The sequence below is a fragment of the Takifugu rubripes genome, chromosome 1 (genome assembly GCF_901000725.2).
Source record: "Takifugu rubripes chromosome 1, fTakRub1.2, whole genome shotgun sequence".
Taxonomy (NCBI): domain Eukaryota; kingdom Metazoa; phylum Chordata; class Actinopteri; order Tetraodontiformes; family Tetraodontidae; genus Takifugu; species Takifugu rubripes.
Window position 1 is genome coordinate 25,288,949 of NC_042285.1, and position 17,944 is coordinate 25,306,892.

The following is a 17,944-nucleotide window of genomic DNA, read 5'->3' on the forward strand; positions in this document are numbered from 1 at the left end:
GTGCCCTGGTGCACGGAGATGAATAATGAAGTGCACCAGAGGTTCCAGAATCCAGCAAGAGTTCCACGTCAAAGCCAACAGGTGGTTGGTTCATGACTCATCGATTTATAAGAGAGCGCTTATTTCCTCATTCATATGCCCCTTCCACCAACACGGAGCTCAGCCCATGTAAAATGGTGACTTACGCTGATTCATTTAGTTACTGATGTAACGACATACTCCAGGAAATAAAAGCCTGTTTTGCTTGGTTTAATGATTAGTAGTACTTGTATATTCACACAGTTTAGAGCACGGAAAAGTGAGATTCATCAATCCGCTTTGCAAATCATCCTTTCTTCGTTATCTTTAAATGCAGTAAAAGAATTTTAATCAAGCTGATGGTCTCGTGTGTGACAGGAGTCAGAAGAGACACGACAAAACAGAGATTAAACCTTCTATTGGGAGGGGCGCTACAGCAGAAGAGAGGAGACAAACTCAAAAACTGGGTAAAAGTACTTTTTTGGATTCCAAACTCAAGGGAACAGGTCTACTTAAAATTTAAGCTAAACTTTAAATTTCACACATGTGGAGTTTTCCATTTTCTTCTGTGTCTGAACAATGTATTAGTCGTAGCCTAGCAGACATTATAAGTGAGGCAAAGGCTCATCCCTGCCACGTAAATGTAGAAATAAACTGCCCTATAGGCGAATGAGCACCCCCTGCTGGAAACATTTCACAAAACACAAAACTTTAAAATACTTTTCTTGTTACTTTTTTTTTGCCAATTAAAATGAAGGAATAAACCACCGTCACCACTTCATGTCATTTTCCTGGATATTTTCACAGCAACATAAATGACAAACTATAGTTTGAATTTATAGTTGAATTTATTGGTCATTGGCCATAAATTCTGTAAAAAATGCTCTGCAGCGTGTGCTCATGGACACTCTTCAAGCATAAATAGGTCAGATTACTTGAACATGTTTAAGAAAAGGTCCACTGAAACACGATTAAAAGGATTTGCTTAGTGGGATGATGTCAAACAAAGGAGCCTGGGGGGATTTTAGGCTATACAATTATTTCATGCAAAAATAGTTCAAAGCCTTTGCTTTTGTGATTAACATCCTTTTTATCCCAAGTAATGCATTTCTGACAGGAAAAAACCTTCTAAAACTAAAAGCAGGCACATCATGAATGTCAATTTTATGCCTTTGCTCGGTTTTCAGATGACACAGCACCTCATTTCTCTCTTGAAGACAATATTCTCAGTATTCTCCCGCATTGTTGGAGCGCACAAGCTTGTAATCATGAAAGAAAATAAAGACTGCCTTTGATTCCTCCCCCACTTTTGAGACTAAGAAACAAAGCTGTCTTGAGATCAAATGCAGTTATATTTTGGCAGCGGGAGACACACTTAAATTTATTTGGATTGGCATCGCACTCCCTGGTCACATTTTTGCTATCCATGAATAAACCACAGAAAAATGCTTTTATTGTTCACATCTTTCAAGGCTCTTTACAGGCACACGTGACTACGGAGGCTTGGAGTAGTTGTGTTTTATGTCAGTAGTCATATTTTGACTGTTTCATTTAAAATCCATTATGATGGCATATAAAAGGAAATTGAGAATCTCTACATTATGCTGTAAGTGTATTTGTTTTGTCTTCTGCAATCCTTTAGTAAATAGGCTATTATCCTGGGGCTGACGTCAAATGTCTGCAGATTGCATCCATCTGTTCACCTGGTGGCGTCTTTAAATTGCTCGTGAGTAAAGATTAGAAAGAGGGAGAGCTCTTTAAACAAACACTTCAGGAATATTGACCGCACCTTCTCAATGGAGCAGCCAAACCCTGTTGATATTGGTGTTGTTTGTTAGTTTTGCACTGCTGATGTGGAGTTGAGGACAACCCTCTGTATATCCAGCACATGCTGCAGAACAATCAAGCAAACCTTGACCTTTGAACATTTACACACAACTGGACTGAAAGAGATTCCTTCTGCTGGAACAGCTTTTAAATGGTACATGTCATGTTTCTAGTCTCATATAATCCACATGTTTTTCCACCCTCCTGTTCTACTGGGAATGGTTTCAGAGTGTGGGATGAAATCAGATTACCTGGAGAAAGCCCACAGGGGCACCAGGACATGCTAACGATGGAACCCAGAACCTTTGCTGTGATTCTACACGATTATCCTGACTGTTGCTGTCGAAAGCGATTAAAAAAAGGTGATTATTGTTCCTCTAAAACATTTTAGACAATTCGAAGATTGTCATTTGTGTAGGCAAATACGTAAAAGTCAAAATCCAGCCAGCCAGATGATTTTGGGACATAAACACGAGATTCGATTCAATAAATCAATGGGTAAAATAATGTCGAAATGATGCCTTTAAATTTGAAAAATACTGTAGCTGTACTACTGTTTTGGTAAATACTCAAATAATGGGTGTGAAACACCTTCTGGTTCTGGATCTTTGGTCTATTTTCTTTGAGATGTTTTCCACCTTCCTGCCAGTCAGAATTCTGTCATCAATTATCCTCCGGATCCGTCATTTACAGCCCATTACAGGCTTCAGCAACATGACTTATGACAAAAGGAAGCACCTCTCTTCGCTCCTTCAAAGCTCTTCCTGCTCACATCAACACCACCCCCACCTCTTTATACCTTTCTTTCAGGGTTATATTCTGACTCTGACAGTAAATACTTCAGGTAACTATCATCTTTTCTAAAGGTTTCCTCTTGAATTTATTTATATATTTGGTTGATGGTGTAAAAATATGGGATATGATATAGACAGATGGAACAATGAAGTCTTTGGAGACTTATAGAGAAAACAGATAAAAAAAAAATCACCTTTAAGAAATGTTCTGGAAACCTACGCATTCAGAAAAAGAGGGAAAAACACCATTAAAATGGAGATATTTAGACATTTGCACGCTTCCTCTTTACCGTGAAGGCTCAGCAGAGCCACTGGCTGTTTTACTGCTCATTAGCAACCTTTTACTACGAACATATAGAGTAGAAAAGAGGTCCGTTCTTCTCCTTCCTGTTATTTGTGCAGTTTACAAGTACTGTATTCTCAATCTCAATTTAGCAAGTTGCTAACTTCTTTTAAGCTACCAGCCCCTTTTCACGCTTAGAAGTTGATTTAGGAGAATTAGAAATAGTGCTGCACCTTGTTTGTCTGCACTAAAACCTTCTGCATCATGCTGATCAATGTAAATGTTTCCTCTTCCTGCTTTCTTTGATATTGGAGGGTGACTCCAAACTCGGTTCTGCCACGTTTATACATAGGTCCAGGTTCTTGAGGAGTTCCTCGAAGATGATGCTGATGCTGCTGCTGCTGATGATGATGATGATGAAGAGGATGATGAGGATAATCAGGTCACTCTTGTTGTCATACAGCATTTTGTGATTATTAAAGTCACTTCCCCAAAACCAAAAAATATCTTTGAGGATATCCTAACCTTACTTACACACTGCAGGTGGGCCCAGACCCTGAGGTGGGTGGCTGTGTTCGAGCTGGCGCACAGTTCAAACGCTGCGCACGCGGCCAGTGGTTGGCATCTAGTGAGATGCAGCAGGGCTGCAGTTCATGAGCAAGAGACTAATCTCTCTCCCAGTGCACTGATGATTTACCTGAGCTGTGCTACTCTGCCTGAACCCCCCTCAGCCACCCTGCTCTCTGGCACCTAACAACACCAGGATGATACCAGATTAAAGGGAAAGGTTAATCCCAAATTCTAATGGTTTTATCCCAAATCATAAAAGGCTCTCGGACGGTTTGTGGTTCATCATAGAATGTGATTTAGATAATGGCGACGATGACTGAACAACGCTGGAGGCCAGGTTTTTGAATGTCAGCCAGTTCTGTTCTGAAAGAAGCCTTGGTGGATGTCAGAACCAGAGAAAAATAGTTCAATCTTCCACTTTTGTCCATAACATACTCACTCATCCTCATGCAACACAGCACAGATCTGAGAACAGACGGGATGTTAGTACAGTAATTTAGGGTTGATCATTCAAAGCTGATTGCTTTTCAGTTATTCACACCTGCTCATACTGGGGTAGAATCCCTGAACCCTACAACTTCTCCCAACCATTTATTGTCTATTATGGAACCCCTCTGTGCATGTTTAGGTCATTAGAATTCTGAGCTTGGTGTCTCTGGAACATCTCTACATCAGTGAGTTGATAAAACAGTGATGACATGTGTCAGGCGGCTGACACGTTTGGCTGTAACTCAATTAAAGGACGAGTGGAGTGTCAGTGGGTGAGGCATGGTGCTGCTCTAAACCACAGGCAAGTGGAGGAGCCCCTGACCCTCACCCACATCAACAACATGCAGAGGATGAAGGGATTAGATCTTCCCCTCCTCAGTTATGGTTACATAATTAAAGCTGCCATTTGTATCTTGATGGGATAACGGGGCATCTGTGGATTAAAAACAAGATGTCACCAGCAAAGCTAAGCTAAGCTAAGTGGACATTCTTAAACTCACGTAGGGCGATGATTAAATATTATTTATTTGGATTTGCAACGCAACACGTTTTGTCAGTGTGCCATCTTTGTCATCAAGGTAATCGACTGCTTACCACTCCCTGCTCATAAACAGGAGCCAAACCTGTCAGAATATACAGGAAATGCTCCTATTTTGCATTGAAGGCATCACTGCTATCGTAGGACGACTGGGATTTATCCTTCCCTTTTCACAGTGCAAATGAATTGGTTACAGGTGCCAGAAAAAAAGTGTTTGAGATGTCTCATATGACATCCCACCTATTTTACCGTCTACCTGTGAGGAAATTAGATTTCTCTCAGAATCCAAAGTTTCAAAAGCAAAACTGATGGAGACACAGCAGCAGCGGTCCAGAGCGGCACTACGGAGAGATCAAGACTTCGAATCCTCGCAGGCTTACACCAAGGAATTCTTACTACAATTATAGTTTCTCAGAACTTACAGCATCTCCGCCTGTACCTAAAACAACGCTTTTGACTTTGATGTTCCACAAAATGGGATCTGTCAAAATGATCATCATCTTTCAGCTGTGACGCCAAATGTTCTGTTTTAACGGATTCACTTGTCTCCTAAATGTGTCAATTAAAAAAGGAACAAAATAGAGTTTTGCTGTGTTTTTTCCATTTAAATGGTTTTGTCAAGCTCATCAAAAGCCGTCCATCAAAAGTGACAGCCTGTGGTTGGAGCCCGATGGGTCACCGGGAGAGGTAATCACGTAGAGAGACGCCAAGCTGCTGCAGAAGGGGCCGATCAACATGTGAGGCCCTTCTGCAATCAAACAGCAACACAATGTTGATGCAGCAACAACTGGAAACCACCACCCCACCCAGTGCCATTGAAACATATAGATAGAAATACCATTAGGAATACAGTAAGCACAATTTAAATAAATCGTGCACAGTTTCTTTCAAAAAGCTGTTGATTGCACATTGTTCTGACTGGGATCATACATATGGAAGAGCTTTTTTTCATTTTACATATCATCAAGATCATTTCCTTCCTCCGGGGGATAGAATGACATCATTGCTCTGTGTACTGGAAATCAATAGAAGACACAATGAGGTCGCGTTACAAAAAACAGAATTTGCATATTATAGATTAATGTACGGCTCCATCCTGCACTTTTGGTTCCGTGATGTGATTTTTGCTTCAATTATAACATCATTTATATTGCATGTGATCTGTTTTAGCTTCAATAACCAGTCTTATGTTGTTAAGTTTTTGTTTTCTTCCCTGCTTCTTTTATTCATATGATTGTATAATGTGCATATGGGTTTGACCTTGACAATATCAACGGCATGTTGACATTGTATTCCTACGCCTGTAGGGTCACTGGTCTGACATGTTTTTACTAAGCTTCCTTTTGGGACTTGTTGGGAGGGAGAACAGTCTTGCAGGCTCCACTGTGTTCCTCTGAGACCTCTTATAATCGTTAGGTCATTTACATTTAGTGTGCTGACCAAAAAAAGATAATTACACACTGTGATTCTGCGCTCCCGATCCTGGTGCTTGGAGAGTAATTTGTCAGAAAGGCACCAGCAGAGGGTCTGCTTCTGTCAGAGGTGTAGACAGGTTAACACAGAAGCCCCGGTCCTGCATTAATCACTGAAAGGTCAGTCAGGGAACGAGCACGCATGGCAGCTTAACTTGGCCGAAGTTCAACTGATCCCAGAAACAACCCAGACAACAAATTATACTTGGTGCATAAAGAATTGGAGTAAAATGGTCAGTGCCTGTCTGTTTTTAGGCTGAATGGAGCATCTCCATTCTGGGAAACGATTCGTCCAGTGAGAACCATTGAATTTGTGTTATTAGTAAAGAAAAAAGAAAATAGAATGATTAACAGGTAATGCATCTAGAACTTGGAGATGATGCATGATTTTCATTTATATGTGAGAATAAACCAAGTGGAATATATCTCCAACAGGCCCATCGGAGAGATACAATTGTCTCATTATCTACACAAAATATGCTGATATGGGGTGGTTGAAGCCTACTTTTGGACATTCAAAAGTACAGCGAATTGCTCTCAAATCTAAAAGTGTTGGAGTAAATGTTGGCAATTTCTTCTAACAAAAAAATAATTAATGTTGAGGTAAAATAAAGACAAAAATAAAATGCCTCAATACCTCTATTGCACCAAAAGCCTGCAAGGAATGACATATAGCTTCCACAAAAAAACAAACATTATTATTTATTTATTTTTGTCAAAATGCTGTTTTTCTCTGCTAATTTCTTATCTGATCACATTGTATTAGAAAATCCCTTTAATTCCAAGCTTAGCACTCTGCTACAGCTCCAGTCCAGTGTCTTTTCCAGTTGTGTGCCCTACACACTATGCACCCCCCCCCCCCCATGAGCTATACAAGGTCTGCTGCATGTTAAACCTCACGTTGCTTCTCATGAAACTCAGTTGCTAACAATTTCTCATGGGACTGAACCTGCTGCAACGCATCTGCTTGTACTGATCCTCTTCCATCATCTGGTCAGCGTCTGATACTCCTTGAAGTACGAGAGATAATGTAGAGCGTGGCAGTCAACTGATAGCCGTATGCTTCAGTCTAAATTGCTTCCTGCAGGCTTCTCAACACTTGACAATGGGAATATATGTTGTCAAGTGCTCTGACCTTGGGAAACATTCGCCTGGGAGAGGTTAGACGAGAAGCGAACGGTGAAATATTACATTGCTAATCAGAGGACATTAATTAGCTTTGTTTCTACACCGGTTCTTCTGATAGGAACTATTTTCATTCAGCCCATTATGTTTGAAGTCCTTGTCTTCTTGCACATAGGAGGACCATGGATCAGGGATGATTGCAGATTATCCGCCCATTTTCTCTACCGCTCATTAGTTGTAGTGGTGCAAAAGGGACCACGGGATCACAGTGAACCCTGGGCAATTTGTAAGTAAAAGAAGTGTATTCATGTCACATCTAATCATTCACAGTGACCAGAAACCAATTAAATGGGCATATATGAGCCTTTGCACTGACGGAGAAAGCCGGAGTGTCGGAGGAAATCGATGGGAAAACACTTTGTTCTTTCACTCGTGCTAGTGGTCTCGCCGCCATGACGCAATCTCAATGGAGCGGGAAAAAAAGTGCTTTGTGCTTGGAGATCACCAATTCTTTCCATTTTTTAAAATACGAAATGTTGCCTATCTACCTGTGTGTAACACTTGCATCTTTCAACCATCTTTGGTGACTATAGCTCCTGTCTTGACAAAGACAAAGAACCTGAGCTTTGTCTCTCAGCAACACCTCCTCAGCTGGGAGCATCAGATGGATGAATGACAGCACAATGCACTTGATGCACAAAGGACCTTTAAGGGGTTGGCTTCTACTTTCTGACTGATGATCTCTTTCATTCATTATGCTGATGGAGTCTCATCACTTTTAATTCAGTCTATGCATGATTTGAGGCTTAATTGATGAACGACATTCTCTGTCGCCATTCCTCAACTGGCCGCCTCCCATTTCCTTTCCTCCTGAACTGACTTTACAAAATAACATGTTCAACGGTAGATTAAGGTCAAAATAAAGGACAAGCGCATCTTCACACTTTACTGCTTTTTTAATGCGAAGAAATGTCACATTTGCATGAAATCTGAGGTCTCCATCTGTAATCCAAGGCACTTTTCTGCTTGGTAACCTCAATTAAATGGAAATCAGAGTCATTATGTTCTTTGTCTAGGTCTGATAGCCAGGTTTAATAGCAAGCATAAGCCTAATAGCTGGTTATTGAGCTGCGGAGATGCAGAGGATTGCATGAGCTCACATTCCTGTTTTATTTATGATGTAGATCAATACCGCATTACAGAAAACAGCAGTAAACAACAGTATTTATTTTACCATGGAAAAGAGGGAGACGAAAAAGGGCTGTTTTCTGCAGCAACAACAAAAACTCTGACTTCAAGTTTGGCCTAAGCTGAATGGTGCAGATGTCTTCCGATAAGAAAAAAAGATAGCCTTAACCTGCCTGCAGCTTGACTCAGTCCTGGGAAGCACATCGTGTCAAGATTTTGTTCAGGCTACTAAGATAAGCCTGATTTGTTTGACTGCTGGCAGGAAACCACTTAGCTCAGATCATGTGATATTCCCTCTGCAATATTAACACGCCTAACATGCTACAAAATGCTACTAAGCTTTATTCATCTTCAGGTCATTGACAGCTGCTGCGCTCCCTCTTGGTGATACAGAGATTTGCTGTTCATTCCACAATACCTCCCTCTTGGCTTTTTGTGATAGCATCTGTCTTTTCGGAGGATTCGGAAGATTTTCGAAGCTTGTGTGATCCCAATGGGCAGCTGTCTAAATTAAAATCTCCCTGTGGTTGTGATAAACAGTGTTGTTCTCCTTGTTCTTCAGGAACACAACTCTTTAATGTATTTCAGACCATGGGGTAATATTTTTGGGTTTCTTTCAGCATGTTGCAACTGTTGAGATGCACGATTTCTATGATTTCTGCACAAAATGAATGAATGAATAATGGATGAAGGTAGAGTGCATTGATTAGCTACAGTGCATTGTAATGGTCCTGTGTGTTTATGTAGTACACGGCTGGAAATATCTATTGTTTCCTCATGGGGATTTGTCTGCAAATAGACACAAAGTGTGGATACATTATTGTTATTGGACATTTTTGAAGTACAGCAAAATATATAGAGTAAGAAGCATCCGGCATACTTGGAAGACAGATACAGTCCAAAGGACCAAAATTAGCCTCTTCTACATACTGATGTCATGGATATAAATGTACATAATGGCACATGTCTTGCTAGCAATATGAGCAGTTAACAGGCTTTGCAGAGTGTGAAGATATCATTTCAATGCTTTTCTGTCAGACAGTACCTCAAAACCATGACAGGTTTTTATTATGTCACTCTTTGTCTCTCATGTGTTAAAAAGGACAGGAGAAAGTAAAGAGCCATGAATTTCAAGACCTTCAAAAGTCTTAAGCTAAGTGAGATTTCTTACTTTCTAATTATTACAGTGGAACTAGTCGGGACCTCATGGACATCAGCAAGTACCTGGATTTCTGTTGCTTCCCTCGTCCATGTGTCCTTATATGAAGGTGGATCTCTCCATATTTAACAGCACAGTGTTGGGATGGTACTGGGAACATTATTTTTTAATTCATTATGAATTAAGAACCACTCTCAGGCTTGTTAGCGGAACCCAGTAAGATCTGGGTCCATGTGAAGAATCCGGCTTGAACCAGGCTTTGCCCCAAGTATCGCCCAACATCAGTTTCACTGCCTGAAGTGCAGCCTGTTCAAGATACAGAGCTCTGCTGTCGGAGAGATCAGCAGAATAAGTTGACACAGTTGCTGCGTTTCGTGCTGGATGCCAGAATACCAGCTGCCTGAGGCAAACTAGAAAGATGGAGGGGGGATTGAAATTCAAGCATTGTGCGTGGTTGTAAATGATTTATTAATTATAGCAGCAGAGTGCGCTCTAATCTGACCACTTAAGCTGCTCTGTATATGCCATCTCCCCTCACTCTAATGTTTCCCTGCATTAGAGGATCTTCTCCTAAGTGTTACTATTTAGCATTATTTCTTCAACACAACATGTGCTTTTTATAAATAAATAAATGCAGTGTAATATTGAGGATGATTAAATGACTTAATGAGCAATATGTAAGTCAGATATTACAAAAATTCAGGAAACATGCTTGCTCTTTTCCAGTCTTCCAGTGTGATGATAAAAGTGTGCAGATTTTCCAATCTAATGCCAACGTCACGTCCAGCAAAGTGATGAGGTGCATCGCAGCTACACAAAGCCCCTGATGAGCAGCGTGCCCTCATTGAGAATTACTGCTCAGCCTATCATTTCCAACCGTGCACACTGATAATGAGCTCTGTGCTTTCACTGGAGGGGTGGAGCGGGGCCGGTTTGCTGGACCACACTAAAACCCTCTTTGCTCCAGTCACCCGGACTGCATCGGCCCCCAGAGCTGGAACTTCTGCTGGATCCGGACTGGAAATATCTGCCGTTGCTTCGTTACCACCGTGCTCATGTATGGGATGGACAAGATTAATTAAAGCCCTGTTCCACATTCTTGGCCATGCTTTAGGACATTGTTTTTGTTTGTTTTTTTAAACCTTTCCCAGCTTCTGTCAGGATTTCTAGGGGCTCATTTCTCTCTCGGTAGCTGAAAAACGTCCTGTGACACATGGGACAAAAATGACATGCTCTTAGAGAAGTGTTGGAAATGGTGCAAGAGAGCCTCCACTTACTGGCTCAGCTGCAAACACACACTCACACACATGCAATACCTACCTGAGTGCACACACGTACTTCATGCTCGTTGACCTGAATTAATGTTGCCATCCATCACACAAATATCTCCCCCCACTCCCACACATTAAATAAAGTGACTGACAAGCTGGAAATTTAAGGTGAATTCTTTACGCTCTTTCGGGCACATTTCATGGAAAACTAATCCGACATTAATACAGTTTCACCACCAACACACTGTCGCCCTTAATGGTCAAAGGGTAATTTGGATTTGATGGGGCTTTTCCAATTAATGAGCCAATCTGTTGGCATTATCACGAGGAGGATTTGATTAGTTTTATTTGGGTTTATGTGGACTTCTGCGAACCTCATGTGGATTGTAGCCTCTAGTTTGAGTCTGATACACATGAACAAACTACAAGAAGGAATAAAAACATTTTAGTCTCATAGTCTAACAAAAATTACAGGTCTACTGTCAGTCCTGCTTGTGTAGATCTTATTTGCTAAACTGCATGTTTTCACATAAAAGCCATTAATGAAAGACACATACCATACATGCCAAGCATATGCCTTTTATTTACTGATAATAGATTAGCCAAAGCCAGACTTAACTATAGCAAGATTTGAATGGTCTTTTTTTTCTCCATTCTGGATTCAAAGAATTGTTTACGCAGTTTTGCCAGTTTAAGATTCACTTAATCTAAACTTGCTGGAGCCTGTGAAACCTTGTCAGCAGATTACGCATTTAATTGTGACTCAAAAACTAATGAAGAGGGAAAGGTAGAGGGCGGAACCAATGAGCAAGGTGCAGTTGCACGGCGGTGCCTAAGGTGAGCGACCCCACCCTCTTCCTTCAGATGCTGGTGACTTAACTACTGTGTTTTGCAGGTCAGTAGAAACGGAACAAAACTACATCCTACTAAAGCTTAAATTGACGTCTCAGAACTCTGTAGTCGAATTTTGATGCGTAAAATTGCGAGCGGCAAAGTTTTGGAATAATGGCACTAACTTCCTGTTAACGCGTGTCTGTCACGTGCTTACGGTGCGCCATTTGAGTCAATTCCGATGTGGTGGAGCGATAAGTCCCTACCTAGAACATGCTTTTCAACTGGACATTCATTAAGTCATTAAATGAACAATCTGTTTTTGTTTGTGAGCTAGAAATGCAGCTAAAGAAACTGATCTGCACATTGGAATCGATGGTGCTGTGTTATAAAAGTCACAGCAAATATGAGCAATATATTCATTCTTTAAGATGTGTCTTGAAACTGATGTGTACAGAAAGATAAGTATACTGAAGTCAGTAATACTGTTTTTTTTCCCTGTCATAATTACATATAATGGATCTTCAGCATTATCGGGTGCAAATGTACAAAGATTGCCTGTGTACGTAAGATCAAATATTGCACTAATTGAATCCAGAACTGGATCATATTGCTGCACAAAGGTTGAGATAGCTCTGTTTGCCTCTGAGCAGAAGGTATTGTCATGGTGAACTGTCCATCAAGTTCTTGCTCAGTGCTGGTGATCTGTCATGAAAGCTGTTGGGTTTTTTCACTCTCTCTGAGGAAAGAGGAAAATTGATGGCTGGGCTAAGTAATGAATTCCTATTGGCCTGCAGCAGCAAGCACACAGACTCCCAGCTGTGCATCCTGGGAAGAGCGCCTCCAAGTAAATGTTCTACAGTCACAAAGGGGAATATCCAGAAACAGCCTAAAATACAGATTTCAGTTACACTGCTGAATGTTTAGTTTCAGGGTTGTCTCCTGTGATCAGGATGGTTACGCTAATGCTAACCGCCTCCAACTTAATGTGACATCAGCATGGTCTTATTTACATTTTTGTCTAAAAATACATGAGAAATCAGTGGACCATTTCTGATTCGTGCATGATCAAGTACAGGTTGCCATCAAGACCAAATTGTGCATGGCTACAGCTTACAGTCAAGGAGATTTCATCTACTTTTACCGACCCATACATTATAAAAGACTTTATTATAACATTCCATTGCTTAAAAAAATAAATCTGACATGTAATTATGACAGCTAATCAAGTGGATAACCACTGTGTTACAGTTTTCCTTCAGTATCTGGGAGCGTGTATGGAACTGTGACCGCTAGATCTGACCAAACCTCATTGTGACAAATATTTTGGTTTGCTGTGTCGGCAGCAGGGAGGCAGAGCAAAGGAAAACTGCGATAGCAGACAAATATAGCAATGAAGGCTGCAGGAAGTGGTCAGGAAGCTGTCATGACACATAAACCCAAACAGTGAGTGCTCAAGAAATATATATTCACAGCTGGTCAGTAGGTGGCGATCTTTTTCTGTGCTGTAATTGACTTCACATACCACAGCATGGCATTAGCAGTCAGTACCCTTTAATGGAACTGTGACTATTTTCTGACCAGTAATGACCCCCGACATTGGTTTCAGACTGAATTTCCCATTGTGCATGCAGCTTTCTCCTTTTCTGTTGCAATGCAACCCATGACCAGAATGGAGGAAAAAATCTTGAGGTGTGAAATTGGGAATCACTCCGAGCACTACGTGCTCATCTCTCTTATCAGCCCAGCCAATTTTAATGGGATTTCCACTTCCACGTGTCCAGCGCTCGAGGGTTGCTATTATGGTCGGCAAACATATGGTCAGAGATTTGAGACTCACGTTGGTAATGTTTAAATGCCTATCAGTTAACATAATTAGCACACAGGGATATCATTAGTACACTTTGAGTGAATCACAAGCTGTTTTTTCTTATTTGGCTAAAATTTGACATTTGATCAGAATACAAAACTGAAGAGAAACTGCTGCCGTTGTATATTCAAGATCTACTTTGGAGCAAATATTGCACAGCAATCAGTATAATTAAGGAAAGAATTGAGTTCCTGTCAGAAAGTATATAAATGGGCCATGACCTCACGGGGAAAACAGAAGGGTTTTTACTTGCAGTCAGCAAGGGTGGCCAGCAGTTTGAACTCATTAACAGAGTTCATAAAAACTTTCTTGCATTTAAAATGCATTAAATACTCTAAACATCAGCAAACATGGTTCACCTCATACATTTTTAACTGCCAATTCAGGATCACCAGGGTTTCCAGTAAGACTTGTGTCCTTGTTAACGTTAACTTAATCAGCGTCTGTACTGTAGACAATGATTTTCATTCAACTTTGAAGATGACACTGAAAGAACATAAATCAAAATTGCCCTTCAATTTTATGAGAATCCTCTCTTTGGCTACATACACAGACAGTATCCAACTCTTCTCTCTGATGCCCTGTCAAGCTGCAAAATATTCTTTTAAATCATTTATTGTTTGCTAAAATTCATACTTGCATGTTTTATTTAAAAGTTAGGGCAAAAATAAACACATACAGTTTGAATGTTGTGACCACGCTGAAACGTTGTTGTGGCCTTAGATTCTCTGCTCTCTATCTCAATGGAACAGAACTGGGTTGGATGGCATTTTCTGCAGTCATAATATAACACTAAACTTTATCCTATTTATGGCTGAGATTATGACTATGACTATGATATGTTATATTATCAACGGATTTATATTCACCTACGTTTATCCCAGGATTTACCAATTAGCTCTCATCTTCATCACATTGTTCGGTGTACAGCGAAAGAGCTTTCTCTCGGTCACAGCTGAATGGTTATTCCTGACAAGAATGATACCTCATGACTACATACCGTAGGATCAAGAACAGAACCCGGCAAACCAACTGAAGCAAAATAACAGTGAGCTTCCCTAATCCTCTGAGCTAATCCACCCCTACCAGAGGCAAGTGGGCTGTTTTTAGCAGAGGTGCTTCTCCTGCCAGGACACCTGATTTAGCATATTTGCCAAAAGGCTGGAATCTATTGAAAAAGATCTGATTTCCATTATGTAATAATAAAAAGACGAAATCAAATGTTTCTAGGAATATTGAGATGTGCTCTGTATTTAGTGGAGCCATAACACACATTTACCAGTGCAGTAAAAAGAGTCTCTGATGCCTTCAGTTAAATCCAATAATTGGTAATGTGAGAAATGGTGTCTACCAATGAATGATCATCTTTAATACACATATTATAAATAACAGGTTTTATATAGCCCAGAACCCACTATAGCACTCTGTTATATTCCACCTCTTTAAAGCATCATATATAGTTGGAGTTGAAGCTTAAAAAGGCTTTACTAAATGCGTTTCATCTTCAGGATGGGATCACAACCAACCTTTCTAGAATTTTAAACAATATTAGAAAGAAAGTTGTGTGCAAAAAAAATGCAATGCTCGGACACAGTGCAATTACAGCTATTGCAGGTAGGGGGCGGGCTCGAACAATTTACCGGATATACCTTATGTCCTTGGGCAATTAACAATATGCAAAATAATTTTCATAACTTTAATCTTTGACCAGGATCCAAAACTGTGTGCTATATGTATGTTACACACCATCTTTCATCTACATATGTATGCCCTTATGATAATGCAATCTAACACCACAGAACGTTTCCTCCACGACCTTTGTTGGCAGAGGTGTATAAAACTAACCATGTATTTTGTTCCCTCACATGAGACGCATGGGAGCCATTTTGTCATGAATTGTCAGTCTGGCTCAAATGTCTCTCGGTGTGGGCAGAACTCGCAGGCTTAATTTGTTTTCTCTATCGAATCAACACTGAAAATTGAAAGCAATAAAACTTTATGAATGACAAAGATTGTCAAATAAAAATTAAGAACGGGCCTTCAAATGACACCAGCTGATAATTTATACTTGGTTTGGTGATGACATGCTGCCCATAAATGCATATGAATTCGTATACCGTCTCTAAAGTGTGTGCATTTTATGGCCTTGTGTATTGTGGAAAAGGCCCAAATATACAACACAAAGACAAGTATAGTCATTCCCTCACTGTCTGCCTCACATTCTCTGTCAGCTTTTCTATTCTGTGTCATAATCTGCCCACTGAAAGAATTACAGGTTTGTGCAGAACTTGAAGATAATTATTGCCTGCAGTTTGATTTTTGTGCCACCTGATGGGCTTCAGGGGTAAAAATTTTGGCTGGCGAATCTCTGACCTGCTCCAAGATCGACCACAAATTGTCTTCAAATCGACTTAATTAGGATTTAAGTGATGGTCAGCCTGAATGGGTTTGCAGGGAAAGACGGCTCCTGCTTTGACTGATGGCATTTGCTGAATGCCTTATGAGGGCTCATTTGGCATCTGAAACACGGCGGAGCAGATCATTACTAAAAGGGAAAAGATGAAATATGACCAGGGATGCCACGCTAAGAATCATTTTGTGCAGCAGGAAATGACATAAGTATAAAACCGTCTGACTGCCGAATCTAAAGAAGGCGGTGAAACAAGTCGTTCTGCTGGGACCTTTCTTGAAGATGTTTTGATTTTGCTGTGCCAGATTCAACTGCTGGTGATTTAATATGATTTAATGTAAATTCCTGCAATTGGGGGCTAAAAGGCTCTCAGGTTTCAAATCATTTGCCTTCATTTTCCACTAAAGCTCTCAACGCTGAGGGTAATAACATCAGCATGCCATGGACTTGTCCACTTGTTAATGGGTATTTGATTTACTGGTTATTTGCCTTCTGGCTCTGAACTGCCTCCGGCTGTAATCTCACTCTAAGCGTTCAGGCTAAAGATCCCTCAAAACCTATAAAGATTTGCCTTTGTACATAATCATCACCATGGCACTGTGTTCATGCCTAGCCTGCTTGATCCAAAGGTATTCCGTTGGTTTTCATTGATTTATTTTTTAAGGGAATCATTGAAGATCCTGTTTTTACTGATTTATGAAAGCAAAAATAATCAAATGAAGCCAGACGGTTTCATTAAAAATACAAGCCGAAGAATAGATGTAGACAGAATCAGAGAATAAGAAAGAAAAACATTATCTGTTGTGTGAGAAACATTCCGCATCAAGCAATCACTTGCATGAGTGAATTAATGTGACTTATGTAGCTTTTATAAAGTGGCAGATTTCCCCTGGAGGGTTTGTAAATGAGTGGAAGGGAGACCTGTTGCACATTTCATCTCCCGGTTAAAAGTGCCCATCCCACCATTTCATATTAAAATGTAAATTCTAAGAATAGGTGGAGTAACTGTCAGCAGTAATGACTCTGGCAGCAGAATGATAAACTGGGTCCAGTGATGTGAGAACAGAGGCAGAAGCGTATTCATAGATAACATCATCTTAGCCCATTACTGATAGAATAGACAGCTTCACTGAACTTTGAGAGAACAAAGGAAATTTGGTTGGATTTTATGCAAAAAAAAAGTGTCAGAGTTTAACTTTTACTCATTTCCGTGTCTTTCATCGTTGTTCATTGTGTATTTGCATAAAACACAAATAAGCTGAGCGAGGAGACCTCCCACCTCTGTGAATGTCCCTGGAGGTGAGATTCTGACCCTCCACCTCTGAAACATTTCATTTTGTTTACCAGGACAAATCAAGGCCTCTTTGGTCATGTTGACAAGAGTTTGATAAGGAAAAGTTAAAGGGAAGAAATGAACGCCATTGGCACAGTGACAGTGGTAGTAAATCACCCACAATGCACCGGACAGAGCTTTATAGAGAGCAGTCTGTGGTGATCATGGTCTGCAGAGAGGGAATGGTTGACCACAATGACCATGATTTCTTTCCTTTTTTTGCATGGTCATTCCAAAACCTGACCAAACAATTTCAACCCAATACAAGCAAGGTCAATTGTAGCTGATGGGCTTGTTGGAACTCATCCACCTTAATGATTTAAAAGTAGTTCTAGTTGGTGATTTGAAAAGAAGAAACAAACCAAAAAGTTAACATTTTATAAAAAGTAGATGTGTTGCACCTTTGGACTAATGATTTTCCATCAATTCACTGTTAAAAAAGGGTCTAATTTGCGTTTTACTTAGTTCTGAAAAACTACTGCTTTATTATTCCAGAATGTACTTTAACAACAAAGGTTTTCCAAAAAACTCTGCAAACACGGGGCCGTTTGGAGTGAAGTCAGCTCCCTCGGTGTGCCACTTCCCATTTTGCCCACTTTAGTATGACATCAGCAAACTGTACGTTTATTTTGAAGCCAACATTCTACAAAAACAGAACCGAAAATAGCTGATATGCCTGAGATGACCATAAAGCGTTTGTCACATTGCATCACAAAGCAGCTGCAAGCTTGTGCAATGGCTGACTGGCCGGCAGCCACCCTGGATG